The 14,007-nt window shown below is 36.2% G+C and overlaps 1 pseudogene; it reads left to right on the top strand.

Moving 5' to 3' along the window:
* The first annotated feature begins 12,884 nt into the window (after window positions 1–12,884).
* Window positions 12,885–13,798, top strand: LOC141522838 (olfactory receptor 4F6-like; annotated as a pseudogene).
* Window positions 13,799–14,007: the final 209 nt, after the last annotated feature.

Genomic DNA, 14,007 nt, shown 5'->3' with positions numbered 1-14,007 from the left:
CTGGAAACAGAAAAGGTATATAGTATGCTGATGGGGGTGGGGTGGGTAGAGGATGTCTGATTAAGGAGGTTAGGATGACCCACTAGTTCTTGAGGAATTGTTATTCATAGGTTCACAGAGAATTTGCTAGGGAGATGTCCTGTCACTGTGGTCTTTGAGTCTCAATTTGTTACCATGGGGCTTACATGAACAGGCCTAAATCTGTCCCCAGGGCACAGTTGGCAGGATAGCAAATTAAGAAAAGAATAGTATTTTTAGAAGCCAGAAAAAGAGAATGTGAATAGAAAGTAAACAGTAACTAGGTATGTATGTATGTATGTATGTATGTATAACCAAGGGATATCCACAGGGGTCATATGTGTAGGTTATACATAAGATTGATTTGGAAGTTGTAGTGGAAATGGTTCCACCCTTTTTTGGCAGGAGGCAGTGATTTTGCAGAACACAAGAGATTATGGACAAGAGGACAAGCAAAAAACAGAAACAAAAGAGGTACTTAGTGAACATCAGAGGTAGATGTTCTCCTGAAGAGAAAGGGTAGAATCTTTAACTTGCATTTTCTTCCTTGGTACACTCAATTCATAATTCAACCTATTGGGAATTGATAATATGCATGCAACTACAGCAAAACAGAAAAAATAAAAATAACATCACAGAGAAAAGTGTGTAATAAAATAGTAAAAGGAACACTGCATGGTACCAGGTAATATTGTGTATGCACCAATATCTTTCATTGACTATTTGTCCTGATTGTGGAAATCTGCTAAAGAGAAAAAATCTTTGGGGCCTTATTCAAACAAAATAAAATTTGTCCTTGGTAACCACACATTTGACTTTAGATAAGTGTCATGGTTGGCAGTCGGCCTTATAGTCACACTACCTTCCACCTCATAGCCAGGTTTAGGAATAATCAGGTGGGAAAAACTCTTTCAAAGGAGCACAGTGTGGAAATTGAGCCAGAAGGGAATTATCTTGGACTGAGACCAAAGATTATTCTTTCAGTCTATTTATGGAAACTTCCATCTGTGCCAGTTTTAGGATCACATTTCCTCTGATTAACTTGTGACCTGATTAGCTTCTAGTAATTCTTCTGAATGGTGAATTACTGTCTTAATGATTCAGCAGACTACAATACTAAAGTCAAATCTTAGAATAAATTTTCTTATGGTCTCAAAGACTTTAACCCTAAATATCAAACTGCACCAGCTATTGTGTAAGGCTAGATACAATTAATTTTTCTCTCATGGGTTGTAATAAGCAATAAATATTTACCAGTATTCAAACCCTATAAACAATTCCATATAGTAGGCTTATCTCCTTTTTATTTTCTTCTTAAGTTTAACTTTGTCCTGGTGTAAAGACAAAATCATTAGAAACCATTTCTATATTAGAGAGGAACTTGCAGATCTGCAACAAGTCATGTTTGCTGTGGTTTATTTCCTAGGTATGATTGACTTTGCTTATACTGCATCAATAGGGACCTCAGAGAAGGCAACTGGGTTTGTTGTCCCTGTCTGTCCATCTATATATCTTGTAGTGGGTTATCCTCTTTGAACTTTATGTTTCAACATTATAATTAGCCATTTAAAAAATTTTCTTTATAGATATAACTTCCTCTTAACTTTATGCAAAGCTGGAATAAAATTGAGAGTTACAAACCAGAGAATGAATAATCAAAGGCCACTTCTACAGAGCACATAAAAGATCATTACAACCTCATGGTAACATATTTTTCTTTGCCTTTAGCTTTATCACTAGAAATAATGTCAAATTAAATCTCCAAATTGACTCATAAGTGTATACTTCTAGCACTAATACAGGCTTTTATATATGTAGATATGTCTATATTTATATATAAACATATCTTTTGGGTATAACATTCATGTGGGTTGCACCCTATTCCTTTGCAAAGATATTTATATTAGCTTACCTGATTTTACAATACCAAACTTAATTATCTTCTTCCTTTTCCCATTTCTGGAGAGGTTTTTGTTGGCATAAGTCTCAGCAAGGTATAGATCTTAGATTTTTTTTTTGGCTTTTGAAAAGTAACTGGACCAAAGTGACTTGCCTAAGGTCACACAGCTAGGTCATTATTGAGTGTCTGAAGCTATATTTGAACTTAGGTCCTTTTGACTCAGGGCTGGTGCTCTATTTACTGGGCAATCTAACTGGCCCCAAGTTCTTAGATGTTATAGAATTTAGACTGCATTGATAGCAATTTTTTTCTGAGAAAAACCTTAAGGATGAAAGAGGGAGGATTGAGTGTAGAAAAATTCCCAGATGTGGGATGCAAGCTAGAAAAAGGAATGGCACCATAGAATATCTTCTTTCAAGGTAACAATTTACTAATAAATTTTAACAGTAGGTGCCAAGGCACTTTGTCCAAGGAAGAATGATTCTCTTGTCCCCTAGCTGTAGAGTAGTGGAAAGGAGGCAGCAAGAAGAAAACTAAGAGCAGCAGAATTCTTAGAGGAAGGAGAATGAGTTTCTCAGAGAGGAGGGAGGATATTTTGTTTAAATGAAAGAAGGTGTCTTAATTTTGTGACCTACTTAAAGAATATTTTCCCTAATCTTTCAGATCATTGGGCCAGGCACTGTAAAAAAGAGACCTTATGTTTCCTCCTGAAATCCTGTCCTGTAATTTTTTTTTCACTTCTTTAGGGAAGACTCTGGGATAACAGATACTCACTGAACCATCTACTGAAACTTTTGTGTCCCAGAGGGTCAGAGGAGAGAATAAGAAAATGCATTTCAATCAAGTTATCTCTTGGTATGGGAAGGCAGGCTGCAAAAAGTGCTCTGCAATAGCCTTTTTTTCCCCCTGTAGCTTCTGCTACCAAGCTATTACTTTCAAAGGCAGGAAACACAGAGGGAGAATTCCTGGAGTCAGGGAAGTTGGGGAGGTAAAAGAAGGAAAGTAGAACTTACCTATTCCTGGCATTGATGGTGAATTCTGGAATTCACTCAGAGAGAGAGTTCAGAGCAGGGAAAAAGGGATGTCTGCCCACTCTAGGCTTTTTCACCAAAGGAATGCAATGGGAGAGTTGGTTCAAAAATAAGAACTATGGGAAGGTCCACATCTGCTTCTCAGTGAGTGAAGCTTTTATTGACACAAAAAAGCAAAACAGAACCAAGTAGAGCCAGGAACTGATAAATTGAGATTGGCCTTAAATATAGAACCAATCAGGAAGAATGAGAAAATTCAAAGAATAGGCAGGTAGTTTCTTGGATGGAGAGCCCAAACTTTGGGGTAAATCTTGCTAAAAAGAGTTCCTGGACTTGAGACACGAGGACACCTTCAGCTCAGGAGGCATATTTTAGTCTTACTTATGTTATTAAAGGTTACATTTGATGAGGCTTGGCAGTTACTATGCTTGAGCTGACCATGAAAAAGTCCATGAAATTTTTGAGGATAGATTAGACAGTTATCTCTGGACAGTGAGGGGATGGAGTGTTGCTAATCACAGTCCATCCTAGCTTCTATAAAACAAGTGTCCTTCCTACTACGGGGAATGGTTGATCATTTTGTTAGTCATATTAACCTCTGAAAAGTTTGGTAGTAGTTTCTGGAATTTCACCTCATTTTAAGTCACCTGAGCCTCTCAATAACTAAATTTCTTGTTCATCATTTGTTTACCTGTAGTTAAGGAAAGAACAAAATAGAAGAGGCAGCCAGAGACTCTCTCAGAAAACTTCAGGATTTTTTAAATAACACATATTCTTATTGGCATATGTAAGCAATTTTGCTTTGAGGAGGGTAGAATTTTTTTTTCCAGTAAATTCAAGGGAGAAATATTGGAGTCCCAATGAATGCAAGAGAAGCCACCACAGAGGACAAAGAGAAGCCTTTGGTTATAGATGTCCCTAGTTAAGAGACTAAACAAATTTTTAATAGGACATAGCCAGAATCCTAGCTCAGCCCTATATGTGCTCCATGTTATAACTGCCAAAATTCCATTCTCTGTGGGGTAGCCATTATTACCTGGAAATAAGACATGATGCTTGAGGTGGTACATCATAGGGTTAGGGATTGGCAAATAATCTAATTTAGTTAGAGTGAAGACAATGTAGAGTGAAAGAACTGTAGGTAATGCTGTAGAGGTAGGGTTCTATCAGACTGTGGGGGACCTTTGAATGGCAAATTAAAGATTTTCAAACTTTTCTTTGGGAGGCAATAAGTAGTCATTGAAGGATTAGAATAGTGGAGTATTATGATCAGATATGTGAATATGAATACAGAATGTGAATACAGGAAAAAAGTAACATCAGTATAAGGTACAGCATAATATCAAAGATAGAACTGTGACAACATTAAGGAAAATACAAATACTTTTTCCTATTTTACATTTTTTTGTGTGTCTCACATCCTTTCCCCCCCCCGCAAGGGGAAATCTTATGTCACTAATGTGGTGAATTATTGAAATTTGCAATTGAGTACTTTCTTTGAAATTTTCCACTCTCTATAAGAATTTCATAAAATGGGGTGCCTATCTAATGCATTAATAAGGACTGAATTTCTTTCCAATTACTAAAACTAAAAAAAAGCAGTATGTGAGAATTTGGAAAAAAATCCTCTCAATTATTTGTGGAGAAGGTCTTTAATTAACCAAAAAATCAAGGATTTATAATATACTGCTTCTTGTAAGTACTAGTATAACCATTTACCATAAGAAATATGAACCTTGGAGAATTTTAAGTGAATTGAAATGATTATTAATAACCACTTTATTGGAGAGATTCAGAACTGTTGCCTTCATTCAAATTCCTGATTTTATGAAATTAAGTCTCTTGAAGGAGTTATAGCTATGGCTAACGGAATTCAATTAATCTCTTCATCTTGATCAGACCCCACCAAATCTTCAAGGAATTTTATCAGAGTTGGGGAAGCCCATTGTCTTCTACTCATGTTTGGAAGACATGGTTACTAAATAACTAAATAGTTACTAAACTCTGCTTTGTTGAGGATGGCTTTTCTAAAAAAAAATCGAAATATTAAAGATTTATTAGGCTAATGGATTTTATTTATTTATTAGTTTTTGGTTTTTGCAAGGCAAATGGGGTTAAGTGGCTTGCCCAAGGCCACACAGCTAGGTAATTATTAAGTGTCTGAGACCAGATTTGAACCCAGGTACTCCTGACTGCTCCTGACTGCAGGGCCGGTGCTTTATCCACTGTGCCACCTAGCTGGCCCTGGATTTTATTTTAAGAGGGTTAATATAACTCATCTTGAATTTAAAATCACTTTTGTCTACCCATATGTAGTATGAAGAAGAACCCCTCATTTCCACCAAACACAACTTCAGGGGTTATTACCAAAGGTTTTGTCATTGAAATGAATGGGAGTGAAGGGTCTTGTGATATTAGGAGTCAAAATTGTCTGGGGAAAATATGTACCAACAATCCAGATTATGTTGGAAGAGTAAATGCAGTCTTGTTTGATTAACTGAAATTGTGTGTTCTTGACAATTATTAAAGATTTTAAAATATATCCTGAAAACCATAATAGATCTCTCACTATATTAAAGAATCATAGAACATACCTTTCTTTTCTTTTTTTTTCCCAATGCAATGGGATTTAGTGACTTGTCCAATGTCATACAACTAGGTAATTATTAAGTGTCTGAGGCCTAATTTTAACTCAGCTCCTCCACTCCAGGGCTGGTATTAGAACACAACTTTCTATCATATTTGATTATAAATGTAATCTACTGTTCTTAGGCAAATTCTATTTGTTATGCTGAATATTGACTTGTAAAAAGACTCTGTTCCACATATTGATTGTATTGATTTGAGGATAACTTGACATTTAAACACAATTTTATCACTAATTGAACAAAAGTTCTAAAGTATCTTGTGAAAAGAAAGGAGATGGGAGGCTATATTCTATTCTTTTATGAGCCTTTCCCCCCATTTTGGAACTGTAATAAAAAATAGCTTGTAACTACTCTAACTGTTGAATATATTGAAGTCTTTCCTCAGGAAATCAAGAAGTAATATATTTTTGTCTCCATTTTGTCAAAGTATTTTTCTGACCACTTAAAGATTCAGGTCCAAAAGACTAACAAGGGTATGAAGTCAGTCTGAATTAATGGATAAATAGGGAGAACAAGGGCTTAGTTCAAATTAAGTTGATATCAATTTTTTTCTTATTATATCAAGTCTGACTTATTGTTTAGCCTTCATTTTTAAAGAGTTCAAAGATATATTTGGTGATATCTTGACCTGTATGTAAATTGGATTTAAGTGAGGTAGATAGAGTTGCACAAAGTTGTCAACCTCACACTCTTCCAATCATTGAAGTCCAGGGATAAGACAAAAGTCAAGATGACTATTGATGGTCCAGGATTCAGTGAATGAGCTTTTTTCCCCAATATCTGCCCAAACTCCAAGAGCCCTAGAAAGCATTCTTTTATTGTCTTCATGGTCCTTGAAACAAATTATACTCATCTACCCATTCCAATGGAGTTTTCACATGCTTGGGTTAGACACCTTCTTACCTTACTAATGTATTGGAGTTCTGTTGTTATCTACAATCTCGGTTAACCTGTCTGCCAAGACAGTTTACTGGAATGTGGTTGTTGAGCTTGCTACAGCTTCTTGGAGCCATTGGGTGAGATTTGGGTGGCAGGTGTCCACCAAAGGTGAAAGAGCATCTCTGATAGGAGTTTGGCTATCTCTCACACCTGAGATGTTCTCTCTGAACACCCCATACATTCCAAGTGTTATTTAGAAATTAATCAAAAGAATTAAAATAAAAACTGATCAGTTAGTTTCATTGGCTTGGAAGTCATGCCAATATTTATAAGGGAACAGAACAATATGTCAGTGAACTATTAAGATTTATCCATACTGCTAAGGAAAAAAATCATAAGACAAAGACAATACACTTACTACTAATTCTTTTCATTTTATTAATTCATTGCTCTGCCAGTGTAATCTGAAGGTCATAACCCTCAGAAACAACTAGAGCACTGAAGACAACATATTATTAATAATTAAATGCTTCATAAATGCTTGCATTTAGAAAATTAAATCATGAGTTGTCTTCAATCCCAGTAATACAGAAATGGCCCTGAATTCTTGAAAGCTACTCCTGAAGAGCAAGTTCTAATAGGTTCCTTTATGCTGAAAGGGTAGGTACAGTCCTCCAAATGGAGGACCTACTAAACTGAGTCTGTGGAAATTTTCCTCATTAAAGGAAAATGACTATTACATTATATGCCCACATAGCAACCAATTAGAGTTCCTCAGTTTTTCAGTGACTGCAGAACAATTGTGGAACGGATCAAAGGAAGTTAAGAAACACTTATGAACAACTGTTGGTACCTTAAATCTGCATTCATTAATCACTTATCAAAATGACATGCTAAATGGATGATCCAAGCCGTATTAACTTCACATTGTTGCTATTAATGAAACTAGTGAACAAAGGGAAACAAAGGACAGCAAATAAGTTGGATTTGTTATTCATTCATCAGTAACTAGAAATATTTTATGAGATACTTGGTCATTTTGTATAGCAGAACTTATAAGGAATACCTACAAACGACTGAAGCTAAATGCAGTCTGTTGGTGATGAACCTTTCCAAACTTAACCTAGATTGTTCCTCAGACAGCAGTCAATCTGTTGTCTGGGTTGTACTATAATATACCAAGAGTGATATCACTTTTAGTATATTATATGGACATTTTCACTTTGTTTTATTTATTTATCCAATTATATGTAGAGACAAATTTCAACATTCACTTTTTAAAAAAGTTTTCTTTCTCCCATTCTTCCCTCTCCCCACCCCAGGATAGCAAATATTCTGATATACGTTATACATGTAGCACTGTTTTGCACATATTTCCATATTGGTCACAGAGTGAAAGAAGAATCAGAACAAAAAGAGAAAAACCACAAGAAGGGAAAAGCACAAAAACAAAATTAAATAGGTGAAATAGTATGCTTGATCTGAATTCAGATTCCACAGTTCTTCTAGATGTGGATGACATTTTCCATCAGAGGTCTTTTACAACTATCTTTCATTGATATATTGCTGAGAAAAGCTAAGTCCATCATAGTTGATCATTACACAATGTATTGGGGTTTCATAGTCTTTAGTGGTAAACTACATTAATAAGACCCATGCCAGATTATCCCAAATCTCCCAGAAACAAGATGTCTTCAATATACTATCAAGATTGTATGAGTAAATATCAGCATAATATTGTGATAGATAGATAGAAATGTGAAGTGCAATTATAAGGAAATATTTCTCTTCTTAAACCCATCGTTTATCAGATCCTTTTAAGGACCATTTTGTCTTTCATTGGGCTGGATATATTTAATAAATGATTAGTTAAGATTGAAGGAGATCCAGAAAACAGCTGAAATGATGACAAACAATAAAAATAGATTTTATAAGGAGAGATGAATGGAGCATCTATTCTGAAAATTGGAAACTTTTATTTCAGTATAGCGAATAGCATAATTTTTAAAACTTCCAAATTTCAAATGGTGATAGTGAGTTCCTTTTCATTGATGGTATTCAAGTAAGCTATATGATCACTTGAGGGGATTTTTTTCATGGTAAAGACTTTTCTTATCATATAGTTATGTTGAATCTACAAACAATATGTTTTCATCATTAAAATAGTGTTCAGGGCTCTGGATACCATTAGTCCATTGAGTGGCAATGTTCAATGATATAGCATGAGTGTGGGAATCATTATATAGTTGTTTTAGAAAATTATAGTATATATATGTATATATACTATATATACATATATATATATATATATATATATAAAATGAGTAGAAGTACAGGTTGTAGAGAAAGAGAAATTTCAAATGCTTGGTTAAAGAACAGTGAGAGGAGAGAGGGTATAAAATATTAGGTTTCCTTTCCTAATTCTTTGTCCTTCCCTTATTAAGACTCCTTATATAACTTTGTTTATATCTCCTAATACTGCCTCATGCATTTCCCATTTTTCTGGTTATTTGGTCTTTCTGTTTTTAAAATTTATTTACACATTACCAAACTATTCTTGTTTAAGAGTAAACAATATCCCCTCACCCACAAAAATATAAAAACCTCATGAGAAATAAAGTAAAGGAAAGAGGAAAACAAATGTGTTTCAGTCTGTGTTGTGATACCATCAGCTCTGTCTTATCATAAGTCCATCATAGAAGTTAGTTCCATATTTTTCCACAGTTGCTGATTGGAATTCCCTCCATCCATTCCTGCCCACTACCATCTATTATATTTTCTTTCTCCTTTCACTCTGTCCCTCTTCAAAAATGTGCTGTGGGGCAGCTGAGTTGTGCAGCAGACAGAGCACAGACCCTAGGGCCAAGAGACCCCAAGCCTACATCCCACCCCAGAGACCCAGCAACCACCTGGCCCCGTGGTCCCAGACAGACCACCCAATCCCACCACCTTGCAAAAAGTAAAAAAAGAAAATTTGTTATATCTGACTATCCTCTCTTACTATCTGCCCTCTCTTCTATCACTTGCATCTTCCCCTCCCCTCCTCCTGTCCCTCTTCTCTCCCTTTTCTTCTAGATGTTTATGCCCTATTGAGTATGTATGCTGTTTCTTCTCTGAGCCATTTCTGATGAGAATGAAGGCTCCCTCATTCCCCCCTCACCTCCCCCCTTCATACCAATGCAAAAGCTACATGAAATATCTTTTATATGAAACATCTTAGCCTATCCTACCTCTCCTTTCTCTTACTCCCAGTACCTTTCCCTTTCACACATTGACTCCATTTTTACCATTTATTATATCTTCAAATTCAGCTCTCTCCTGTGCCTCATCTATAAAAGCTTCTTCTACCTGATCTATTAAATGAGAATATTCATATAAGTATTATCAGTCTCATCTTTCCATGCAGGAATACACTCAGTTCATCATCATTAAGTCCCTCATAATTTACCTTTCTCATCCACCCTTTCTATGCTTCACCTGAGTACTGTTTTTGAAGGTCAAACTTTCTGTTTGGCTCTGGTTGTTTCAACAGGAACATTTGAAATTCCCCTGTTTCATTGAAAGTCCATCTTTTCCTTGGAAGCATATGCTTAGTTTTACTGGGTAGTTGATTCCCAGTTGCATTCCAAGCTCCTTTTTGCCTTCCAGAATATTATATTCCAAGTCCTATGATCCCTTAATGTGGTTGCAGCTTAAGTCCTGAGTAATCCTTACTGCAGCTCCATGATATTTGAATTGTGTTCTTCTGGTAGCTTGTAATATTTTCTTTTTGACTTGGGAGTTCTGGAACTTGGCTATAACATTCCTAAGGGTTGTTTTTTTGAATCTCTTTTCAGGGGAGATTGGTGGATTCTCTCAATTTCTATTTTACCCTCTGCTTCTAGGATATCAGGGTAATTTTCTTGTAGGAAGTCTTTAAAAATGAGGTCAAGGCTCTTTTCAAGATCATGACTTTCAGGTAGCCCAATAATTTTAAAATTATCTTTCCTGAATTCTGTTTTCCAGATCAGTCATTTTTAAAATGACATAGTTCACATTTTCTTCTAGTTTTACATTCTTTTGGTGTTGAATTATTGTGTCTTGTGTTCTCACAAAGTCATCAGCTTCCTTTAGCTCCATTTTACATCTGAAGGATTTGTTTTCCTCAGAGAGCTTTCTTATCTCTTTTCTTATTTCTTATGAAAAATATCTGGCCAAATTCTACTTTTTAAAGCATTCTTCTTTCTAATAACTTTTTGAACTGTTTTATCCATTTTACCTAAGCTGGTTTTTAACATGTTATTTTCTTCAGCAATTTTTTGAATCTCCTTTGACTAAGCTGCTGACTTCATTTTCATGTTTTTTCCCCATCTCTTTCATTTCTTTCCCCACTTTTTCTTCTATCTCCCTTACTTGATTTTCAAAATCTTTTTTGAGTTTTGTTATAGCCTGAGCCAAACTTCTATGTTTCTTGGAGTCTTTAGCTGCAGAAGCTTGAACTTTCTCATCTTCAGATTGAGTATTTTGATTCTCCATGGGACCAAAGTAATTGTTTATGGTCAGGTTGCTTTTTTTCCTTGTTTACTCATTTCCCCAGCCTGTGCCTGGTTTTGGGGTGCTTCCTGAGCTTTTTGAGTGTCCCCACAAGTACCTCAGTATGTGAGACTCTGACTGTTCTCCTGAATAACCACTAGCCCACCCCTCTGCCCCGGGGCTGTGTGTGTGTGTATGTGTGTGTGGGTCCCTGCTCTATGGGGAGCCCAGGGTCTGAATATGTTTAAATCTCCAGAGTCCTGTCCCAGGGACAGAGGACAGACCTTGGTAGTCTCCCTTCACTTCCTTACCTTCCCTGGGCTGAGCACACAGGGTACAGCTGCCTGGACACTCCTGCTGGGTGGTTCTATGAGCCTGCACATAAGATCAGACTGACCTGGGTTTGGTGCTTGTTCTGGCAGAGGTCTCCCTGCTGATCTTCCAAGTTGTGCTTGGTGCTCCCTGGGGTGCAGATCAGAAAACTGCTTCTGCTGCCAGGAACAGGAGCTCCCAGGTGCCCTGGGGCTGATTCTGGGAGGCTGAAGCTCCTTCTCTCCTGTGGACTGCTGTCCCTTCCAACCCCGTGGAATGGAACCTTCCCACTATTTTCCAAGTTACCTTGGGATGGAGAATTGCCTCACTGGATCTTTCTGTGGGTTGTCTCTTGAAAATTTAGTTAGAGTTACAATTTTAAGGTTTTAAAAAATATTTTGGAGAGAGAGAGCCTAAGAGAGACTGTACTCTTGGCTCCATCTTGGCTCTATCCCCTATTTGGTCTTTTTTAATCTTAACCTCATCCATGGCCCCTTCCCATCTCATTCTCTTTCACTTCTAGATTTCTCTTTTTTGAAGCTTTTGATAGACATAAGTACAACTTGAGTCAAAATAGAAAAATTGAATATCACTAACACATTTGGCAATTGATGAGATTTCAGGCAGCCAGAAACCACTTCCCATATATTCCTATATTGGATTTGGACATCCCCATATTTTCCAAATCTCACATTGTATCTGATATCCTCTGGAATATTCATAAAAACCCAGCCTTACATAGAAGTTGCATATTGGAGTTTCTCAGAAATGTGTCCTGTTAGAAATCTACCAGGTAATATCAAGAAATCAGACATAGTATAAAATCTAAAGTTAAGTACACCAACAAACATTCAAGTGCCTCCTATCTGTAAAATTCTAGGACAAAAATGCACAACAGAAAGATGTCTCCTCTCAGGAAGCTTATATCTTACTGGGGTGATTCATCTATGCAAATAAATATGGAAATATTGATAAAAGCTAGCATTATATGCAGAATACTTAAGCCTTTAGCCAAGTACTTTGTAAATGTTATCTCAGTTTATCCGGGAAAATAGAACATTAAAAAAAGTCCTCCAAGAGCCCTTATTGGGAATGGGGAAGGGAAGAGTACATCAGGAAAAACTTAACAGAAACTAAAGGCAAAGGAGAGCCTAGACAGAAGAAAAGATTTTTGAGAGTTGGATATGAGGACTAAACCAGCTTAGGTAAAATGGATGAAACAGTTCAAAAAGTAATTAGAAAGAAGAATGCTTGTAATGGGACATTATATGTTAGCTAGGCAATGCTGAGGATAAACTTTTAGACTTGGAGTGAGAAAGACTTGGGTTTGAATTGAGGCAAGTCAATCAGTCTTAGTTTTTTCATTTGTACAATGAGGGAAATAGATTTTTCTCAAGTATTTTCCAGTTTTAACTGCTATGATTGCAGATAGTTATCCAGTCATACAAAATGATAAAGCAACATAAGATTTTGAAGTTTGAATCCCTATCTACTCAAGTTGTTTACTCTTGATCCCAATAATTTCATTTTCTTTTTAATATTTTCTTCAGGTAAATTCCAGAGTCTACTTTGCAAGCTCCATTAATGGATAGATCAAACGAGCTGGTGGTGCATGAATTTGTTTTGTTAGGACTTGCAAGTTCTCAGGAGATACAAGTTCTTCTGTTTCAGTTCTTCTCAGTGTTTTATGTGGCGAGGTATACTGGGAAACCTCCTTATTGTCATGACAGTAATAGGGGATACTTGGTTACATTCACCCATGTACTTTCTGCTGGCTAATCTCTCTTTCATTGACACATATTTTTGCAGTGTTGAAAACCCTAAGATGATTTCTGATCTTTTCAAAAAAGTGCAAAGTTATCTCTCAGAATGGCTGCTTTACCCAGATGTTCTTTAGTCATATTGCTGGGGGATATTGAGATGGTTCTTCTTATAATTATGACCTGTGATCGATTCATTGTAATATATAAACATCTTCACTACCTAAATATGAGCCTGAGAAGGTGCATCTCACTTTTGATGGTGTCTTGGATTATTGGCTTTATATTCTATGATGCAATTGATTTTTGTTGTAAACTTACCATTCTGTGGCCCTAACAAAGGAGATAGTTTTTAATTGTGATTTCCCTAGGTTCATCTAGGGAAATCTTGTCTGCATGGATAACTATAAAATGGAGTTCTTGGTCACTGCTAATAGTGGTTTCATCTCCATGTGCAATTTCTTTATATTGATGGTTTCTCACATGTTCAGCCTGGTTACTGTTCGTAAACACTCTTCAGGAGGTTCAGCTAAGGCTCTCTCCATCTTCTTTGGTCCATGAATTATTGTCTATATATGACCATTTCCCACATTATCAATAGATAAATTTCTTGTGATTTTTGATGTAATTATCACCCCTTTTATGAGTCCTGTTATCTATACTTTCAGGAATAAAGCAGTGAAGGTGACAATGAGGAAGTTGTTCAGTAACATCATGAGTTCCAGGAAGTTTTCTTAAATACTTAACTTGAGGCTGTCATATGTATTGGAGACATAAGTGTACCTGCTCAATTGTTAGAAGTCATTTAAGTTAGTCTTTTAATATTATTGGTGGGATAAAGTCCATCTCAGAATTCTTGTTTACAATTAGCTAAGTCTCTCAAAGGAATTTATACTCCAAAGACAACTGAGAAGGCAAGGTAGTACAATGGATATAGAACTGAACTT

Source organism: Macrotis lagotis, chromosome 4 (genome assembly GCF_037893015.1).
Source record: "Macrotis lagotis isolate mMagLag1 chromosome 4, bilby.v1.9.chrom.fasta, whole genome shotgun sequence".
NCBI classification, from domain to species: domain Eukaryota; kingdom Metazoa; phylum Chordata; class Mammalia; order Peramelemorphia; family Peramelidae; genus Macrotis; species Macrotis lagotis.
This window is presented reverse-complemented; position numbering and strand designations above follow the sequence as displayed.